Here is a 23,110-nt window from a genome sequence, read left to right as displayed (position 1 = left end):
TATAACTGATTGGAACTCTCTTCACTTGTGGCATTGGTTACACGCCCATCGGGCCCTTTGGACAAAGGAGCATTCAACCCGACACCCTGCTCCGCCATTCAACTGGATATTGGCTGACCATGCGCCTCAACACCACTTTCCCACACCTTCCCCCTATCCCCTGATGTCATTAATATCCAGATAACCAATGATTTATGTCTTGAGCATTATCAATTATTCACCGCCCTCTGAAGAATTTCTCTTCATCGCAGTCTTTTACATTGGGCTGGAGCCCACGCCCACCCACCACCAAGTCGGGGACGATGTCATCTCCGCCGGGCCTGGAAATCAGGCGATGATTTTACGTTTCCCAGGCCCTTAGTTGGCCTCGGGCGGGCATTTCACCTTACGGAAACAGTAATTACAACTTCTGACAGCTGCTGGCCATATCATCAGGCGAGCAACACGCATCAGCAGCGTCACAGGGGAGCGAAGTCCACTGCTGGGACAGCAACCAGGGAGAGGAGCAGGAGGAATGCTGGTCCAGAATTCAGGTACGTGCGTGGGATTTTATTGGGGACAGTCGGACAGACCTCAGTGACAAAGGAGGACTCCTTTGCGGGGGGAATATAGTATAATGGGCAAGGCTTGTGGTGTGGGAGGGCGGGGAGGGGGGAGGGGAGGCACTCCGTAAGCAACAAGAAGGTGGCCAGATTTTACTGATCTTGCTGAGGTCTTCAACCACAAGCTCCCACTGGTAATACAGCTGCAATGTCATGGGGAGCAACTTAAGTGGCAGTTAATTTGCCACACAGACCTTAATTAACCTGGGGCGGGTGGGCCGCAACTTGTCACCATCGCCACCACTTGTAAAATTGCAGTGGGAGTGGGGAGGTGACGGGAACGGTAGCTCCGCTTCCCACTCACATTTATACAACCTCCCCCGCCATCCCCTCCAGTGCACTCCACTGGGGTCATAAAATGCAGCCCTATGTCCCCTGATTCTTGACTCATCAAGCAAAGCAAGCATCCTGTCCATATCCATCCTGTAACGCCAGTAAGAATGTTGTAAGTTTCAATGAGATCAACTTCAGCTCTTCGAAACCCCAGCGAATAAAGGTCTTGTCTCCACAATCACCCCACATAATGCAATACCACGATGTCAGGGGTTAATCTGGTGAACCTTTGCTGCACTCCCTCGATGGCAAGTATTTCCTTCCTTAGATGTGGAGACAAAAACTGTATACAAATTTCCAGGTGTGGTCTTACCAAGGAGCTCTACAATTGCAGGAAGACTTCTTTACTCCATAACTCAAAAAATGGGCAACATATCATTTGCCTTCTGAATTGTTTGTTGCTCCTGCATGCTAGCTTTTAATGACTTATGAAAAAGAGCACTCTTTGGGCATCAACACTTTCAACGTCCCTCCATTTAACAAATATTCTCTCTTTTTTTCTACCAAAGTGGATCACTTCACAATTATTCACATTATATTCCATCTACCATACTGTTGCCCATTCACATAGCCTGTATAGTTCCTCTTGAACCTTCCCTGCTTGTTCCTCACAACTTGCATTCCCACTAAGTCAAATTTCGTAATATAGAAACATAGGAACAGGAGTAAGCCATTCAGCCCATCGAGCCAGCCCACCATTCAATACAATCATGACTGATTATCCAATTCAAATCGTTTTTTCCCCCACCCTCTCCTCATTCCCTTTATATCATTGGCATTTATAAATCCGTCAATCACTTATTCAAACATGCCCAAAAACAGATCTTCCACAGCCCCCCCGGTGTAGGGAATTACAAAGAGTCACAAACCTCAGGGCAAATAGATGTCTCCTCATCTCTCTCCTAAGTGGCTTCCCCCATATTTTGAATTTTGGTCCCCTGGTTCTAGACTCCTCAACCAGGGGAAACATTTACCTTGTCTATCCCTTTAAACATTTTGTAGGTTTCCATGAGATCACCTCTCATTTTACAATTAATTACAGCTATATAACGGATGCACTGGTTGTCCTGATTGATTTAACAATTACGTTTGTTATAGTCAATTGATCAATTAACTGCAGCATGTTATTGTCATATTGCTTATCTGGTCAAATTCAGCAACTAACAACAGCTTTATTCTTCAGCGTTTTGGTTATCATAGATCCATACAGACACATATGAATACAGCACTGGAGAATGTTATTTTACCTATCGTGTCCGTGCCGGCCGAAGCAACAGGCTACCCAATCTAATCCCACCTTCCAGCATCTGGTCCATATCCTTGCAGGTTACAACACTTCAGTTGCAAGTACAGGTACGTTTTTAAAATAATTGAGGTGCTCTACCTCCACCACCATTCCTGGCAGTGAGGTCTAGACACCTACCACCCTCTGGGTGAAAAAAGTGTTTCCTCATGTCCCCACTAATCCTTCCACCAATAACCTTAAAACTGTGCTCCCAGTTAATGACCTCTCTGCTCGGGGAAACAGGTCCTTCCTGTCTTTACTATCCAGGCCCCTCAAAATGTTGCACACCTCAGTTAATTCACTCCTCAGCCTCCCCCGTTCGATGTAAAACAACACTAGCCAGCACAATCTTTCTTCATAGCTGTAACTTTCAAGCCCTGCCAACATTCTTGCAAAACTCCTCTGCACTCTCTTCAGAACAACTATGTCCTTCCTGTACTGTGACGACCAGAACTGTACACATTACTCCAGCTGTGGCATAACCAGCGTTTGATACATTTCCAGCATTATATCCCTGCTTTTGTATTCTATACCTCGGGCAATAAAGGGAAACATTCCATATCCCTTCTTCACCACTTTATCTATCTGTCCTGCCACCTTCCGGAACCTGTGAACATGCACTCCAAGGTCTCTCACTTCTTCTACTCCTCTCAATATCCTCCCATTTATTGCGTATTCTCTCGCTTTATTTGTGCTCCCCAAGTGCATTACTCAACTATCACCAGTAACCTGTCTCTCGATGCAGAAATCAGCAAGTGCATGGGAAAGGCGTCCGCTACTATGCCCAGACTGGCCAAGAGAGTGTGGGGAAATGGCGCACTGACACGGAACACAAAAGTCCGAGTGTTTCAAGCCTGTGCCCTCAGTACCTGGCTCTATGTCGACGAGACCTGGACAACGTATGTCAATCAAGAGCGACGTCTCAATTCATTCCAGCTTCGCTGCCTCCAGAGAATCCTTGGCAACTGGTGGCAGGACAGTATCTCCAAAGGAGAAGTCCTCGAAGCGGCCAACATCTGCAGCATATACACCCTACTGAGCCAGCGGTGCTTAAGATGGCTTGGCCATGTGAGCCACATGGAAGATGGCAGGATCCCCAAGGACGCATTGTACAGTGAGCTCATCACTCGTATCAGACCCACTGGCCGACCATGTCTTCGCTTGAAAGGCGTCTGCAAACGCAACATGAAGTCCTTTGACATTGAACACAAGTCGTGAGAGTCAGTTGCCAGTGATCACCAGAGCTGGCAGACAGCCATAAAGGTGGGGCTAAAGAGTGCCAAGTCAAAGAGAAATAGCAGTTGGCAGAAGCACAAGTAGAGAGCCAACTGTGCAACAGCCCCGGCAACCAACCTTTGCTGCGGCGCCTGTGGAAGTGTGCATCACTCTAGAATTGGCCTTTATAACCACACCAGGCGCTGCTTCACAAATCACTAACCACCGCTAGGCGCCGACCCATTGTCTCTCAAGACAGGGAGGCCAAAGAAGAAGTGCATTATCTCACATTTCTCTTGATTGAGTTCCATTTGCCAATGTCCCGCCCACTCAACCAAGCCATTGATATCATTCCGGAGTCTACAGCTCTCCTCTTCTCTATGAACCACAAGACCAATGCTTGTGTCATCATCAAATTTTCCAATCATGCCTCCCACTTTTAAGTCCAAATCGTTAATACGCACCACAAACAGCAAGGGACTCAACACTGAGCCCTGTGGAACGTCACTGGAAACAATGTTCCAATCACAAAAAAAAATCTGTCGACTACTACCCTTTTGTATCCTGTCAACTAAGCTAATTTTGCATCCAACCTGTCACATTCACTTCTAGCCCATCGGCTTTCATTTTACTGACCTGTATGTCATGCGGGACCTTGTCAAATGCCTTACCCAAAATTCATGTAGCCCACATCAACTGCACTACCCTCATCAACACTCCTTGTTGTTTTCTCAAAGAATTAAATTAAATTAGTAAGACATGACCTTCCATTAACAAATCCATGCTGACTATCCCTGATCAATGCATGCATTTCTAATTCACAGTTTATCCTGTCCCTCAGAATTGATTCTAATAATTTACCCACCACCGTGGTAAGAATGACCGACATATAATCATTTGTCCCTTCACTCGCACCCTTTTTAAAGAATGGTATAACTTTCGCAGACCTCCAATCCCCTGGCACCTTTCCCGTATCTAGTGAGGAATTGAAGATAATCCTGAACGCAGTTGCTATTTCCTCCCTGGCCGCATTTAACTATCTGGGATACAATCCATCAAGCGCTGGCGATGTATCCACTTTCAAGGACGTCAGACCCGCTAGTACCTCCTGTCTAATTATGTTAATCGTATATAATATTTCCCACTCCTCCTCTTTTACAACTATATCTGCATCAGACCTCGACTTTGTAAAGACAGAGGTAAAAAAAATTCATTAAGAACCCATCCCACATCTTCTCCATTCACCTGGAAATTCCCTTGTACCATCTCTCATAGGCCCTGCTCTTTGCTTTGTTGTCCTCTTGCTCATAATGGATTTTTATTACAGCATTGTGTTTTGCTTGATTTTCCCTGCCAATAATTTTCCATGTCGTCTCGCTGCTTTTCAAATTTCCATTTTCACTTCACTCCTGCACTTTCTATACTTCTCGAGGCTTTCTAAAGTATTACGTGTTTTGTAATCGTCATACGCATTCTTTTTCTACTTCAACTAGCCTTGTAATTCTCTAGATAACTAGGGATCTCCACATTTGACCGTACCACCCTTTCTCTTTGTGGTGGCAGACTCATACTGTGCCTGTAGAAGCTCGCTCTTGAATGCCTCTCACGAGTTTGCCACTTATTTTCCTCCAAGTAGCTGTACCCAGTCCACTTTCACCAGATCAACTCTCAGTTCATAAAATTTGGCTTCCCCAAATTCAATTTTTATTTTATTTTTTAACTTGTCCTTGTCAATTTCCATGTTTATGCTATAACTAACTGCTGTGATCTCTATCTCCAAAATCTAGAATTGTGCCCCCTCACGTTGGACTTGTTACGTGCTGGAGAAGGAAGTTCTCCTAAATGCAGTTCAAGAATCTTCTACCATATGTACCCTTCACACTGTTTGATCCCAGTTGATATTCAGTCAGTTGAAATCTCCAACTACTATTGCCGTATAGTTCTTACACTCAGAAATTTCCCTCCATATTTGCTCCTCTATCTCCCTCTCACTATTTTGGGGGTCAATAGTACACACCTTGTACTGTCACTGTCCCGTTTTATTGCTGACTTGCACCCATAAGGACTCATTTGATGGTTCATTAAGCATAACATTCCTCCTCAAAGCTGTTATTGATTCCTTAACTAATAATGCTGCACACCTTCTATTTACCCCGCACCCACCCCCAACCCCCGCCATCGCTATCCGGTCTGAAGAATCTATATTCGGGGATGTTGAGCTGTCATTCTTGCCCCACTTTCAGCCAAGTTTCTGGTACACCAACAGTATCCCGTTGCCATGTGTCTACCTGTGCCCTCAGCTCATCGCTTTTATTTACTATATTCCTTGCATTTAAATGAATACCGTTTAACACTGCCAAATTCCTGTGTTTCACACGTTTTAACCTTTGCTTCTTCTGTCTTTCCGAGTCACTCACTAATTTTCTGCCGTCCGTTCCCTGGCCTGTAATTGTCCTCTTTGAAACTGTGGCCAGCTTTCTATTCCCCCTGCCCAACTAGTTTAATCGTTTCCAACTAAGCTATAACTGTAGCTTTCTTCCACAGTGGATCTGTTTCAAGTAACTATAACAATTAACTGAGAAGATATTTCCCCATGCATTGTTGGAAACTTAAATCTGAAAATATAGCACTAACTCGATTACCTCTGTATTTATTATTAAGCCCAATAAACAATTAATTCTGCCGTTATCCCCTGTGTATTGTTTAACGTATCCAATTGAAAAAAAAAACTGTACCTTTGTATACCTATGCAGATTGAATCACATGCAATTGTATAATTCTCACCTTATTAAATTCAGAGTATAAAAATTGGCTTAACTGCCTTTTTGTATTTCTGTAAGTACTGTTTATTGTTATCCAATATGACACATAACTGCAATTATATGCACTCGCCTATAAATGATCACATCAAATTAAAAGAAATGTACCGTTTTCCGTCGTGTGGTGCTTAATGTTTCTGAATAAATATTAATTTTAACACTCTTAATCTGCATGTCATTGTGTCCAGTTTAAGAATTAACTTTAGCTAAATACCGATTGAAAACTGTTGTCAAAAAATTCCCGCATTGGACCCCATGCTGTATTTACAAATATACTGGAACGGTATTCCTTGTCGTATTGTTATCAAGGCAATTTTTAAAATTAATTGTGACTTAATGGTCTGTCTATTAATTATCAAGCTAATTTTAACATACACTGTAACTATAATTCCTTGTATGTTTACTATCAAACACAGTGTAACAATTAGCAATAACCTTGCCCACCTGTCTGAATTATCATTCCAGTTTCACAATTAATAGAACTTTATTCCACTTTGTATCTGCTACAAAGTTCAATTTGAAAATTAACATTATCAGTTATCAAAAGGGACCTACAAAATTCACGGCTAATTTTTACAAAATCAACTTTCACAGCATTTCAACAAACGTGAATTTCAGGATTTGACAGACTGAAATCGCACATTTCACAGTATTGCATCAAACAATGAAAATTATCATTTTTTAAATGGAAAAAAATGATGTCTGGTTGCTAATAGCATTTAATGCATACTACAAATATTAGCAAACGCTGACTATAGACATGCCATATCCTTTACTCACTGAAGTCAGTGGTTTTAGGCAAGCATGGAGCAATCTGGAACTGTTTCTTTCTTCATTCCCTGTCTCAAAACGGTGAACACCTATCCATTATTAGAAGCAGCTGTCTCTGCATCCATAGAGTTTGTTGGAATTGTTATATAGCGTGGTGCTGGTCTTGCAACATTCGGCATTCCACAGAGCCCATAGCCTCGCAATGTGGCGGAACAGGGACAAAAAAACAAAAAACCTTCGGTAGATAATCCTGTCGTAGTTTATTTGTACTTGGCAAGCAGCCACCATTTTTAAAATTCATTTATGGGATGTGGGCGTCACTGGCCAGGCCAGCATTTATTGCCTATCCCTAATTGCCCATGAGAAGGTGGTGGTGAGCTGCCTTCTTGAACCGCTGCAGTCCATTTGGGGTAGGTATACCCACAGTGCTGTTAGGAAGGGAGTTCCAGGATTTTGACCCAGCGACAGTGAATGAATGGCGATATAGTTCCAAATCAGGATGGTGTGTGACTTGGAGGGAAACTTGCTGGTGGTGGTGTTCACATGTATTTGCTGCCCTTGTCCTTCTTGTTGGTAGAGGTCGTGGGTTTGGAAGGTGCTGCCTAAGGAGCCTTGGTGCATTGCTGCAGTGCAACTTGTAGATGGTACATACTGCTGCCAATGTGCGTCGTTGGTGGAGGGAGTAAATGTTTAAGATGGGGCTCCAATCAAGCCGGCTGCTTTGTTCTGGATGGTGCGAGCTTCTTGAGTGTTGTTGGAGCTGCACCCATCCAGGCAAGTGGAGAGTATTCCATCACACATCTGACTTGTGCCTTTGTACCTGTAACTTGTTGTGTTGGGCTTGATAACAGATCCAATGTAGAATGATGGATGGTGGACAGACTTTGGGGAGTGAAGAGGTGAGTTACTCGCCTCAGGATTCCCAGCCTCTGTCCTGCTCTTGTAGCCAAGGTATTTATATAGCTACTGTAGTTCAGTTTCTGGTCACTGGTAGCCCCTAGGATGTTGATAGTGGGGGATTTTGTGATGGTAATGCAGTTGAATGTCAGGGGGAGATGGTTAGATTCTCTCTTGTTGGAGATGGTCACTGCCTGGCACTTGTGTCGCGCGAATGTTAGTTGCCACTTATCAACCCAAGCCTGGATATTGTCCAGGTCTTGCTGCATTTCTACACGGACTGCTTCAGTACCTGAGGAGTCACGAATGGTGCTGAACATTGTGCAATCATCAGCGAACATCCCCACTTCTGACCTTATGATTGAAGGTTGGTCATTGATGAAGATGGTTGGGTCCAGGACACTACCCTGAGGAACTCCTGCAGTGATGTCCTGGATCTCAGATGATTGACCTCCAACAACCACAACCACCTTCCTTTGCACTAGGTATTACTCCAGCCAGCAGAGAGTTTTCCCTTGATTCCCAATGACCTCAGTTTTGCTCGGGCTCCTTGATGCCATACTCCGTCAAATGCTGACTTGATGACAACGGCAGTCACTCTGACCTCACCTCTTGAGTTCAGCTCTTTTGTCCATATTTGAACCAAGGCTGTAATGTGATCAGGAGCTAAGTAGCCCTGGCGGAACCCAATAGCAGTACAATGTTCATCTGTGTATTGTTAATCATTTCTAATTTAATCATAACTGTACCTTTATTCAGCATTGGATCTGTTATCAAGCCCAACACAACAATTAACTGAAAACGCATTGCATTGCAATTAATTTAAGTAAAATAATACTCAATAGTTTCATTACCTTGATAGTAGCGATCATGTCAAATCAACAATTAACTGTGCATTTATTACTATGTATATTGTTTAACATGACTAATTTAACATTTACCTTTATCGTTTTCCCCAGGTGCACTCAGTACCACGAGCAACGTAACAAATAATTCATTTTATTAATCAGTGCATAAACAACTGACCAATTAACTGTTAGAATAATTCATTATGTACTGCTTATTGTTATCCAGTATGGCAATTAAATTTAATTTTCTGCACCTCTGGCCATAGCAAAATTAAATAACTATTGATTTTCCCCTTGTGCGTTGCTTAATTTCTCCGCCTTAATGATTAGTGTTAACACTCTAAACCTAGATATTATGTATCATTTCCGATTTAGTAATTTAGTGGAGCAACGTACCACAAGTATTTTTTGTCTGTGTTAAATCTGCATATTGGTTATCTTGTCCGATTAAACAATTTAATGTGACATTATTCCCCCGTGTAAGAAGCCCAATTTAAAAATACTTGTAAATTTGTGCCTTTTTTATTTTACAGTTACAAATTAACAACTGCAGCACAGTGGCGCAGTGGTTGGCACTGCAGCCTCACAGCTCCCGTGACCCGGATTCAATTCTGGGTACTGCCTGTGTGGAGTTTGCAAGTTCTCCCTGTGTCTGTGTGGGTTTCCTCCGGGTGCTCCGGTTTCCTCCCACATGCCAAAGACTTGCAGGTTGATAGGTTAATTGGCCATTATAAATTGCCCCTAGTATAGGCAGGTGGTAGGGAAATATAGGCACAGGTGGGGATGTGGTAGGAATATGGAATTGGTGTAGGATTAGTATAAATGGGTGGTTGATGGTCGGCACAGACCCGGTGTGCCGAAGGGCCTGTTTCAGTGCTGTATCTCTAAACTAAACTAAACTGTGACTTCATATCCTGTGCGTTCATTGTTCAAAATAGTTTCATAATTGGTTCCAACTTTATACCATGAGTATTAAGTATCATGTGTAGTTCTATGATTAACTGTAAGTTTATTCCCTTATACATGAGTTATCAGGTACAGCTTCACAATTAACTGCAACTGTATTAGCTTGTTTATTTCTTATTACGCCCAATTAAAAACAATACCGTATCTTCATTCCTCGGGGTACTTCACTAAGCCCAAAACAACAATTATCTCTAACTTGCTATCCTGTGCTCTAGTTATCTTGTCCAATTTTACAATTAACAGTACTTTTATGTCCTTGCGTATTGCTCGAAACAAGTCTCTGAAACATTACATCCCGTAAATCGTTTTCAGAAGTACAGGAATTAACAATACCTTTATCCAGCGTGTCCCGGATTTCAAGCACAATTAGACAATTACTGGAACTTTACTTCACTATGTTTTACTTTCCAAGCCCATTTTGACAATTAACTGCATCTTTATTTCGCAGTTTTAATATTATCGAGCCTAAATATAGTATTTAGCTCTAACTTTATGTCATGTGCGCTATTTTGACAAATAAGTTTAACTTGATTGTCTTGCATCTTGCATAACCCAAGCTTTCAGATTACTGAATTCCCACGTGTATTGTTACCCAGCCCAATTTGTCAATTATCTATACCTTTATTTGTGCATGTTGTCATCATCTCCAATTAAGCTATTGGCATTGAGTTTATTCCCCTGTGTATTAGTTACCAGTTCAGATTCAACGATGGACTGTAACTTTTTTCCAATAGGTGTCAGTTATCAAGACTAATTTTAATAAAAGGCCCCCACCATAAACCACCTCTACTCACTCAAGCCCAATTCAACATTTGACTGTAACGTTGTACACTATAATATTTATCATTTCAAACATAAATAACAACAATTTCTTCCCCTTTGTTTTGTTTATGTGATTTTTACAATTAACGTGAATGCCCATCAAATGTGTACTAGTTATCGTGCCCAATTTAACAGTTAACTGCAGATATGTCCCTCATGCACTCGTCACCATGAGCAATTGACCAATTCAATTATGGCATTAGCTATTGTCTGTGTTATTTGCAATGGAACAAATTAATGGAAATGTGATCCTGACAGAGTGCTTATCAGGTCAAAGTTTACAATCTATGATTCTGTACAAGAGCTATCATCTCCAACAATAAATTGATTGTAACTGTAAAAACTATAGAACATAGAACATAGAACATTACAGCGCAGTACAGGCCCTTCGGCCCTCGATGTTGCGCCGACTTGTGTAACCATCTGACCAACACTATTCCATTTTCATCCATATGTCCATCCAATGATCACTTAAATGCCCTTAAAGTTGGCGAGTCTACTACTGTTGCAGGAAGGGCGTTCCACGCCCCTACTACTCTCTGAGCAAAGAAACTACCTCTGACATCTGTCCTATATCTATCACCCCTCAACTTAAAGCTATATCCCCTCGTGTTTGCCATCACCATCCGAGGAAAAAGACTCTCACTATCCACCCTATCTAACCCTCTGATTATCTTATATGTCTCTATTAAGTCACCTCTCCTCCTCCTTCTCTCTAACGAAAACAACCTCAGGTCCCTCAGCCTTTCCTCGTAAGACCTTCCCTCCATACCAGGCAAACTCCTAGTAAATCTCCTCTGCACCCTTTCCAAAGCTTCCACATCCTTCCTATAATGCGGTGACCAGAACTGCATGCAATAATCCAGGTGTGGCCGCACCAGAGTTTTGTGCAGCTGCAGCATGACCTCGTGGCTCCGAAACTCGATCCCCCTACTAATAAAAGCGAACACACCATTTGCCTTCTTAACACCCCTATTAACCTGGGTGGCAACTTTCAGGGATTTATGTACCTGGACACCAAGATCACTCTGCTCATCTACACGACCAAGAATCTTCCCATTAGCTCAGTACTCTGCATTCCTGCTACTCCTTCCAAAGTGAATCACCTCACACCTTTCCGCATTAAACTCCATTTGCCATCTCTCAGCGCAGCTCTGCAGCCTATCAATGTCCCTCTGTAACCTACAACATCCTTCGGCGCTATCCACAAGTCCACCGACCTTCGTGTCATCCGCAAATCTACTAACCCACCCTACTACACCCTCATCCAGGTCATTTATAAAAATGACAAACAGCAGTGGCCCCAGAACAGATCCTTGCGGTACACCACTATTACCTAAACTCCAGGATGAACATTTGCCATCAACCACAACCCTCTGCCTTCTTTCAGCTAGCCAATTTCTGATCCAAAGCTCTAAATCACCTTCAATCCCATACTTCCGTATTTTCTGCAATAGCCTACCGTGGGGAACCTTATCAAACGCCTTACTGAAATCCATATACACCACATCCACTGCTTTACCCTCATCCACCCGTTTGGTCACCTTCTCGAAAAACTCAATAAGGTTTGTGAGGCACGACCTACCCTTCACAAAACCGTGCTGACTATCGCTAATGAACTTATTCTTTTCAAGATGAGTATAAATCCTATCTCTTATAACCTTTTTCAACATTTTCCCCACAACCGAAGTAAGGCTCACAGGTCTATAATTACCAGGGCTGTCTCTACTCCCCTTCTTGAACAAGGGGACAACATTTGCTATCCTCCAGTCTTCCGGCACTATTCCTGTCGACAATGACGACATAAAGATCAAGGACAAAGGCTCTGCAATCTCCTCCCTGGCTTCCCAGAGAATCCTCGGATAAATCCCATCTGTCCCAGGGGACCTATCTATTTTCACACTTTCCAAAATTGATAACACCTCCTCCTTGTGAACTTCAATCCCATCTAGCCTAGTATTCTGTATCTCAGTATTCTCCTCGACAACATTTTCTTTCTCTACTGTAAATACTGACGAAAAATATTCATTTAACGCTTCCCCTATCTCCTCTGATTCCACACACAACTTCCCACTACTATCCTTGATTGTCCCTAATCTAACTCTCGTCATTCTTTTATTCCTGATATACCTATAGAAAGCCTTAGGGTTTTCCTTGATCCTATCCGCCAATGACTTCTCGTGTCCTCTCCTCGCTCTTCTTAGCTCTCCCTTTAGATCCTTCCTGGCTAGCTTGTAACTCTCAAGCGCCCTAACTGAGCCTTCACGTCTCATCCTCACATAAGCCTTCTTCTTCCTCTTGACAAACTATGTCCAGTTCAACAATTGTTTGTAGCTCGATTCACTTCTTTATGTCTCACAACATTTAATTTAAAATTGATCAGTCTACTTAAGGACTTGTATACTGGATTTAACAATTAACTGCAACTGCACTCCTTGTGCATTAGTTATCATGGCTATTTTAACAAAGAAGCATTTCGTTTGTTTTTTTATTGGTTATTCAGACCGATTCAAAAATGTATTTCCGTTCTACGGATATATAGATGCTCTCACGAACAGTTTGTCAATCAACTCAATCGTCAGGGAATTATTTATACGCAATTGACCAATTAATTAGAGGGAAATGTAATCGCTATAAATTTTTATCCTCATCTAGTGGAACAATTGATCGCAATATTATGCTTCAGTGTATTATTCATCATATCAAATTTGAGGAACTGTAACATTTTCCCATGCTAACGCTTAATTTGGGTAGTTTTGTAATTATCTGTAAGATTTGAATGTAATCTTTTACACAATGCATTAGTAATCACAACATTTTTCTTCGCCACTATTCTCGTTATGCTTATTTAACAATTGACTTTAAATGTATTCCACTGTTGATTGGTTGTCAAACCCATTAAGAAAAAAGAACTGGAACGTTCTTCCACTGTATATTAAGCTCTGTGTATTATTCTGTTACCAAGCCCACATTGACAATTGCATCTAACTGTTTTCCCCTGCGTATTGTTATCAAGCTCAATTTAGCTATTAACTACATCTTTCCATGTGTATTTTTTTTATCAAGTCCAATATAATAATTAGCTCTAACTTTATTGCTTTGGTCATGAGTTGTCATCAAGAATTATGGCAATAAACTGTGATCTATAAACTTGTGTATTGTTTTCTTTTAATCCAATTAAAATAAACAAAATGTATCATTTTATCGTGCATACTAGTTATTAAGCCTAATTTTAAAACGAACATAAGAACATAAGGACTCGGAGCAGGAGTCGGCATTTCAGCCCCTCGAGCCTGATCTGCCATTCAATATGAGCATGGCTGAACTCATCTCGGCCTCAACTTCACTTTCCTGCCCATTCTCCGTAACCCTTCAACCCATTACTAATCAAAATCTTTCTATCATCTCCTTAAATGTACTCAATGTCCCGGCATCTGCCACACTCTGGGTTAGTGAATTCCATAGACTCAGGACCTTTTGAGAGAAGTAATGTCTCCTGTGTGTCCTTCTAAGCTGTGCTTTCTCAGTCATGTTCAATTAATCAATAGTAGTAGCTTAATTCTCCTGCAAATTGCTATCAATGCCAGTTTTACAATTAACTGTAAACATATCCCCACCCGAATCGTACCATGCCCAATATAACCATTTACAGTAATTTTGAGCCATAGAGTCTTATACGACACAGGAGGATACTTTCTGGTCCATCAAGTGTATACTCACACTCCACAGAGCCATGAAGTCATTCCGACTCCCCGGTTTGATCGCCACAGCCCTGCATGCCGAATTCTCAGAGATGGATTTCCAATGCCCTCTTGAAATGATCGATCATCTCTACTTCCAGCACACCTGCGGGCAATAGCTTCCAGGTCATTCCCACCCGCTATCTAAAATAAAGTGCTTTCTCATATTCACCCTGCATTTGTTACCAAAACCTTCAATCTCTGTCCCATATTCCTTGTACCATGTGTTAAAGAAAACATTTTCCCCTTGTCTAACTTATCGAATCCTGTCATAATCTTATGCATTTTTGTTAAATCTCTTTTCAATACCTATTGTTCTAAGGAGAATATACCCAGTTCTCCCAAGCTAACGTTCTAGCTAAAATCCTTCTTCCCTGCAACCATTTGGGTAACTCCGCCCTGACCCTCGCTAGGACCATCACATTATTGCTGAAGTGTGGTGACGAGAACTTGTCATGATACTACATTTACAACCTAACCAGAGCTTTATAAAGGTTCATCATAACGTTCCTGGTTTTGTACAAATGCCTATATTTCTGAAGCGTACGACACCATATGACTTACGAATCATTCTCCCAAAATGTCCTGCCACCTTGAAAGATTTACGCACATGCACCATCAATTTGTTCTGTTCCTGCATACTCTTCAGAACTATGCCATTAACTAGATATTGACTCTCCTTATTCCTTCTGTCAATGTGCATCATATGACACTTATTACACAGCATCTGATAACTTTCTGCCCATTCTATTGCCTATCTATGCCATGCTGGTGGTTTGTATCATGCTCGCTGTTTGACGTACCTCCAAGTTTGATGTTGTCAGCAGAATTTGAGATTGTACTCTGTATTCCAAGATCGAAGTCGTTTATATATAGCAAAAAATTGTGGTCCCAGCACTGACCCTTGGGTAACACCACTGTCTACCCTCCTCCAGTCTGATAAGCAACGAGTGAGTATGAATCGCTGCTTTCTGTCCATTTGCCGATCTGTTACCAATAGGACACTGACCCTCCTATTCCATGAGTCTCAATTTGTTAAACAGCCTTTTCAGTGGTATATTATCACATTTTTTCTTCAACTCCAATAAAAACAAGATCCACCTCATTGCATTCATCATGGTTCTCCGTTACGTAATCAAAAAAGCAATTAGATTAGTCAGGCATGATCTGCATTTTGCAAATTCATGTTGACTGTCCTTAATTAACTCGAAATTCTCTAAGTATGCGTTGATATGTTCCCTGAATTTTTTTTCTAAAATCTTACCCACCACTGATGTTTAACTATCTGGCCTGTAGTTGCTAGGGCTGTCTTTACATACCTTCTTGAATAAGGGTGTCCCATTTGCCAATCTCCAATCCTCCAGTGACATATCACCGTGTCCAGGGAAGAGTGAAAGGCTATGTCAAGCCCCTCCACTTTCTCCATACGCACTTCCTTTTAGCAACCTGGGTTTCAAGTCCACCTGATCAGTTGATGTATCTACCCTAAGAATAGCCATCCTTGTTAGTACCTCCCCCTCTCATTTATTTTTTTATCCTGTCCATTGCTTCTAATCTCTCTGTTTCGACTGATACTTTGTCAGCCTCCATTTACTTCGGGAACAATGGAACAAGGTATTCATGATGTATGATATGTATGGTAGCCTTGTCCTGTCCCTAATAGGCGCTGCTCCTCCTTTTACGACTCACTTAATATTTCCAGGCCAGTAGAAAATTTTTGTGCTTCACTTTTATTTTGTTGACATTCTGTTTTCATATTTTCTTGGCTAGTCTTATTTTCCTATCTCAAATTATTGCATATGGCCTGGTTTTTACTTGATGATGTCAACTGACATGCACCATGGACCCTATTTATGTTTCATCATCATCATCTCTACCTCGATTGTCAACCAAGACCTGTACTTGGTTTCCCTACATCTCAGGCTTAGAGGAACGGTCTTAGCCTATATTGGAAGCATTTCTTCCTTCAAGATAACCAATTGTTCCGATGCCGTTCTTTGTTTCTATTCTTCCCTGGCTAGGTCCCTTCTCATCGTGGTGATATTAGTCTCTTCAAATCTAAACATTCAACCTGATTTTGTTCCTTGTTTTTTTTCTGAACTACTAGTCCAAACTTATGATCGGATTATCAATCTTACCCATGTGCTCCATCACAGACACGTTGTCCACTTGACTCACTACGTATCCTAGCATCAGATTGAGCAGTGACACATTTATAGGTGGCCTGAGAACATAGTGACCAAGGAGCTTCTCCTGAATACATTTCAGAAATTGCTGCAACTCCTTACCCTTTACTGACAAATGATCCCAATCGACATTTGGGGAATGACATTTTCCCAATATCACCTCTCTATAGTTTATTGTATTTATTTATTGATACAGCACTGAAACAGGCCATTTGGCCCACCGAGTCTGTGCCAACCAACAACCACCCATTTATACTAATCCTACATTAACCCTATATTCCCGACCACATCCCTACCTACCTACACTAGGGGCAATTTACACCTATCAACATGCAAGTCGTTGGCTGTGGGAGGAACCTGAAACACCCGGTGGAAACCCACGCGGTCACAAGGAAAACTTGCAAGCTCCACACAGGCAGTCCCCTGAACTGAACCCAGGTCTCTGGAGCTGTGATGCTGCGGTGCTAACCACTGCGCCACTGTGCCGTCCATGTTCTTGCACATCTCTGTGATTTCCTTGCATATTTCCTTCTCCCTCTCTCTCTTTCCCCCTCACACTCTTTTTTGGCCTTTGACTACCCCTAGTAGCGTTATCAGATCGTATTTGCTCCTCAGCTATAGACAAATGTACTCTGCTCTTGCCCCTTCAAGCAAAGCCTGCCTTTCCAGCAATGCAATCACTTCCATAATTAAGACTGCCACACCACTTTTTTTTATCCTCTTAATGTTTTCTGAACACTGTGCATCCTTGTATATTAAGCAAACATTCCTCGCCATTTCTAAACCACGTTTCCGTTATTGCCCTGCATGATGTTCCCATGTGCCATTTCTGCTTATAGCTCACCGAAAATATTCAGCACACTTTGTCCGGTTCAATACATGCCTCGTAATCCTGTCTTTGCATTCCTTATCGACTTTCTAATTGCACTCCCATCTACTACAAAACTATTTCCTTCTCCCTTCATAATTTGCAACTTCCTACTCTGTTGCTTCAGTCACTTCCATTTTTTGTGCACGTCGGTGATTCTCGTTTGTTTTATCCTCTGGATTCCACACCCATGCGAAGTTATTTTGAACCTACCCAATAGCACTATCAATTTGTCCCACAAGGAAATTTGCTGGAGCTCTATTCAGAGACAAAGCAATAGGCCTGTACAGGTCCCATCCTCACCAGAACTGGTCCCAGTGTTCCAGGAATCGAATACCCTCCCTTCTGCGCCATTTGGCAGCCACACATTCATCTGCATTATCCTCATATTTCTATACTCACTTGCACATATTACTGGGAGCATCCAGAAATTACTACATTTCAGCCCCACTTGCTAATTTCTTACCTAGTTCACAGAATTCTTTCTGCAGGACCACATCATAATTTCTACCCATGCCATTGCTACCAATGTGGTCCACGTCCTCGGCTGTTCAACCTCTCCGCTCAGTGCTCTGCAGCCATTCCGTGACATCCTTGACGGTGGCATAAGGAGGACAACAAATTGTAGTATAATATTGTCAAGAGGTTAAACTTGATTGAATGTAAATATGAGTCAAGAGAGCAGGCGGAAGAGACTCACAAACAGTTACAGCATGGCATTTGAAGGAGGCACATGGCTAGTTTTGAGTGTATATAGTTACTATGCAATAAAGCTTCACGAGTATCATCCACGAACCACGCTGGCTAGACATTATACGGTGGCAGCATTAGGAACAAAATATATAACTTGGTTGCCAGAAATGAAAAGTTGAAACAACAATCACCTTTCTGCCGGAAAAGTGGAAACTTAAAAACAAGGAGGTGATGTGAACAAAGTTCAAAACCGTAGAAGCTGGAGGAAGGCTCCACCGAATGGAGGCGGTGCTGAAAAACAATATATTTCGTGAGTTATTGCACCGACGATGAAGCAATCTCAGTTAAAAGAAAAGCCTTCGAAGGGCTTAAACATAATGTTCTAAATTCTCTGTGTGAACGAGAGGAAAAAGGGAGAGGCTGGTCAACAGATATATATCTTAGTTCAGACATGACAATGGAACAAGTGTGATGCACCTGTCAAATAAAGGGCCATGGCTTTCCACGTACGCTGTGCAACCAACAGAAGCTCAGTTATATGGCCCATGAGGCGTTGCACCTGAAGTAACCCCCATCAGCACAGATGGTGAAATTTGTACTCAGTTAATACATCTGAATTTACAAAAGCGAGTCAAATGGTGACCATGGAACCATTGTCGATTGTTGTAAAATGCATCTGATTCACGAATGTCCATTTGGTACGCAAACCTGCCGTACTAACCTGTCCTGACCGACATGAGTCTCCGGAGACACAAAAATGTGATTGACTCTTAAATGGACTCTGAAATGGCTCAGCAATCCCTCCATTCAAGGACAATTCGTAGTGGACAACAAAAGCTGGCGAGCTAGCGATGCACACAGTCCATAAACGAATAAGAAAAAAAGAATGTTAGAAGCAGCACTTAAGTTTAAGGGAAAGCAGATGTCAGAAACCCCGCATGTCCGAGGGAAAGTGGACCTCTCACTCTGAAGTAGAAGAGTCGCATTGTCCTCAAAACCATAAAGAAAGTTGAGGAAGATAGGAAAGAGGAATCCAGGTAATAGGACTAGGGAAGGTCGCCCATCCTGGCTTGAGCACTGCAGAGAGTCGAAATTCCAGAAGGGAAGCCACACAATGCAGAGAGAAGCCACAGAACACAGGATAGCCCGCCATGCCGTTCAATAATTACCAGAGAATGTGAAATTCGACAAGTTCCAACAGTATTGCTGCTCGGACAGAAAATTTGGTGAGAAGCAAGTCCAACAAAATTGTTAAGTACACAGATTGGATCAAAGAGAAACGTTCGATTCAATTCCCAACCAGGCCGTGGGAATGGTTGGTGATGGGTTCATTCTTCTTTGAGGGAAGATCCGATCAAATAATAGTTGATAACTTCTCAAGATGGTTCGAAATTAAGCGGATGTACACAAGAACAACTGAAGCAGTCATCCGTCTTTTATAAGATTTTTTAGGAACACATTGGAGAGCTGAACAGTTGGCATCTAATAATGGACCACAAATTTCAAACGTTTACTTCACGCACTTTGCAGAAGAATGTGGATTTGTTCATCTAACAAGCTCTTGTAAGCATCTGCAAACAAATGGAGAAGCTGTCAGAACCATTAAAGATATTATGATGAAAAATCAAGAATTCAAATCATACTGACATAAAGAAATATTAAACTATTGTGTGGATCGGGGCCATCAAAGCTCTTAATCTAATGAAAACTTCGTCTGAAGCTTCCAATTCTACTCAATGATGTACTGCAAGGACTGCAAAGCAAGAATTATCAGAAAGTGCACGACAAAGAAAAGTCGAATAGAGACAAGAATACCCATAATTAAAACAATAAATACCGTACAAGAAATCTACAAACGTTGCCAGATGGTATTAAGTAATTTAAAAAAGTGAATGTATGTAAATATACATTGGAATAAAGACTTGATGGGAGATGTAGTATAATGGTGTCAAAATGTTAATCGTGAGAAAATGTAAACGTAATGTAATCGTGTTTTTGGGATCCTTAAGGGGGAGGGGTAGCAGCACCAAGTCGTGGTCCACATAGGCACCAACGACATAGGTAGGAAGAGAGATGGGCATTTAAGGCAGAAATTCAGGGAGCGAGGGTGGAAGCTTAGAGTGAGAACAAACAGAGTTGTTATCTCTGGGTTGTTGCCCGTGCCACGTGCTAGCGAAGCGAGCAATCAGGAGAGAGAGGAGTTGAACACGTGGCTGCAGAGATGGTGCAGGAGGGAGGGTTTTGGTTTCCTGGATAATTGGGGCTCTTTCTGGGGTAGGTGGGACCTCTACAAACAGGATGGTCTTCACCTGAACCAGAGGGGCACCAATATCATGGGGGGGAGATTTGCTAGTGCTCTTCGGGGGGGTGGGGTGTTAAACTAATTCAGCAGGGGAATGGGAACCTAAATTGTAGTTCCAGTGCACAGGATGTTGAGAGTAGTGAGGTCAGGGATACGGTTACAAGGACGCAAGAGGGCACTGGCAAGCATGAACTGGGGTTAAAGTGTGTCTACTTCAACGCAAGGAGCATCCGGAATAAGGTGGGTGAGCTTGCAGCATGGGTTTGTACCTGGGATCTCGATTTTGTGGCCATTTCGGAGACATGGGCAGAGCAGGGGCAGGAATGAATGTTGCAGATTCCGGGATTTAGATGTTTCAGTAAGAACAGAGAAGATGGTAAAAGAGGGGGGGGGCGGTGTGGCATTGTTAATCAAGGAGAGTATAACGGCGGCAGAAAGAACGTTTGAGGACTCGTCTACTGAGGTAGTATGGGCCGAGGTTAGAAACAGGAGAGTGGAGGTCACCCTGTTGTTAGTCTTCTATAGACCTCCATATAGTTCCAGAGATGTAGAGGAAAGGATAGCGAAGATGATTCTCGACAGGAGCGAGAGTAACAGGGTAGTTGTTATGGGGGACTTTAAATTTCCAAATATTGACTGGAAATACTATAGTTCTAGTACTTTAGATGGGTCAGATTTTGTCGAGTGTGCGCAGGGGGTTTTTCTGACACAGTATGTAGACAGGCCAACCAGGGGCGATGCCACATTGGATTTGGTACTGGGTAATGAACCCGGCCAGGTGTTAGATTTAGATGTAGGTGAGCACTTTGGTGATAGTGATCAAAATTCGGTTAGGTTTACCATAGCGATGGGCAGGGACAGGTATATACCGCAGGGCAGGAATTATAGCTGGAGGAAAGGAAATTATGATGCGATTAGGCAAGATTTAGGATGCGTAGGATGGGAAGGAAACTGCAGGGGATGGGCACAGTCGAAATGTGGAGCTTATTCAAGGAGCAGCGACTGCGTGTCCTTGATAAGCATGTACCTGTCAGGCAGGGAGGAAGTTGTCGAGCGAGGGAGCCTTGTTTTATGAAAGAGGTTGAAGCGCTTGTCAAGAGGAAGAAGAAGGCTTATGTTCGGATGAGACGTGAAGGCTCAGTTAGGGCGCTTGAGAGTTACAAGCTAGCCAGGAAGGATCGAAAGGGAGAGCTAAGAAGAGCGAGGAGAGGACACGAGAAGTCATTGGCGGATAGGATCAAGGAAAACCCTAAGGCTTTCTATAGGTATATCAGGAAGAAAAGAATGACGAGAGTTAGATTAGGGACAATCAAGGATAGTAGTGGGACGTTGTGTGTGGAATCAGAGGAGATAGGGGAAGCGTTAAATGAATATTTTTCGTCAGTATTTACAGTAGAGAAAGAAAATGTTGTCGAGGAGAATACTGAGATTCAGACTACTAGGCTAGATGTGATTGAGGTTCACAAGGAGGAGGTGTTAGCAATTTTGGAAAGTGTGAAAATAGGTAATTCCCCTGGACCAGATGGGATTTATCCTAGGATTCTCTGGGAAGCCAGGGAGGAGATTGCAGAGCCTTTGTCCTTGAACTTTATGTCGTCATTGTCGACAGGAATAGTGCCGGAAGACTGGAGGATAGCAAATGTTGTCCCCTTGTTCAAGAAGGGGAGTGGAGACAGCTCTGCTAATTTTAGACCTGTGAGCCTTACTTCGGTTGTGGGTAAAATGTTGGAAAAGGTTATAAGAGACAGGATTTATAATCATCTTGAAAAGAATAAGTTCATTAGCGATAGTCAGCACGGTTTTGTGAAAGGTAGGTCGTGCCTCACAAACCTTATTGAGTTTTTCGAGAAGGTGACCAAACAGGTGGATGAGGGTAAAGCAGTGGATGTGGTGCATATGGATTTCAGTAAGGCGTTCGATCAGGTTCCCCACGGTAGGCTATTGCAGAAAATACGGAAGTATGGGATTGAAGGTGATTTAGAGCTTTGGATCAGAAATTGACTGGCTGAAAGAAGGCAGAAGGTGGTGGTTGATGGCAAATGTTCATCCTGGAGTTTAGTTACTAGTGGTGTACCGCCAGAATCTGTTTTGGGGCCACTGCTGTTTGTTATTTTTATAAATGACCTGGAAGAGGGTGCAGAAGGGTGGGTTAGTAAATTTGCTGATGACACTAAGGTCGGTGGAGTTGTGGATAGTGCCGAAGGATGTTGGAGGGTACAGAGGGACATAGATAGGCTGCAGAGCTGCGCTGAGAGATGGCAAATGGAGTTTAATGCGGAAAGGTGTGAGATGATTCACTTTGGAAGGAGAAACAGGAATGCAGAGTACTGGGCTAATGGGAAGATTCTTAGTAGTGTACATGAACAGAGAGATCTTGGTGTCCAGGTACATAAATCCCTGAAAGTTGCTACCCAGGTTAATAGGGCTGTTAAGAAGGCTTATGGTGTGTTAGCTTTTATTAGTAGGGGGATCGAGTTTCGGAGCCACGAGGTCATGCTGCAGCTGCACAAAACTCTGGTGAGGCCGCACCTGGAGTATTGCGTGCAGTTCTGGTCACCGCATTATAGGAAGGATGTGGAAGCTTTGGAAAGGGTGCAGAGGAGATTTACTAGGATGTTGCCTGGTATGGAGGGAAGGTCTTACGAGGAAAGGCTGAGGGACTTGAGGTTGTTTTCGTTGGAGAGAAGGAGGAGGAGAGGTGACTTGACAGAGACATATAAGATAATCAAAGGGTTAGATCGGGTGGATAGTGAGAGTCTTTTT

Source organism: Heterodontus francisci, chromosome 21, assembly GCF_036365525.1.
Source record: "Heterodontus francisci isolate sHetFra1 chromosome 21, sHetFra1.hap1, whole genome shotgun sequence".
Classification (NCBI taxonomy): Eukaryota; Metazoa; Chordata; class Chondrichthyes; order Heterodontiformes; family Heterodontidae; genus Heterodontus; species Heterodontus francisci.
The sequence above is the reverse complement of the archived record's forward strand: the minus strand, read 5'-3'. Positions refer to the sequence as shown.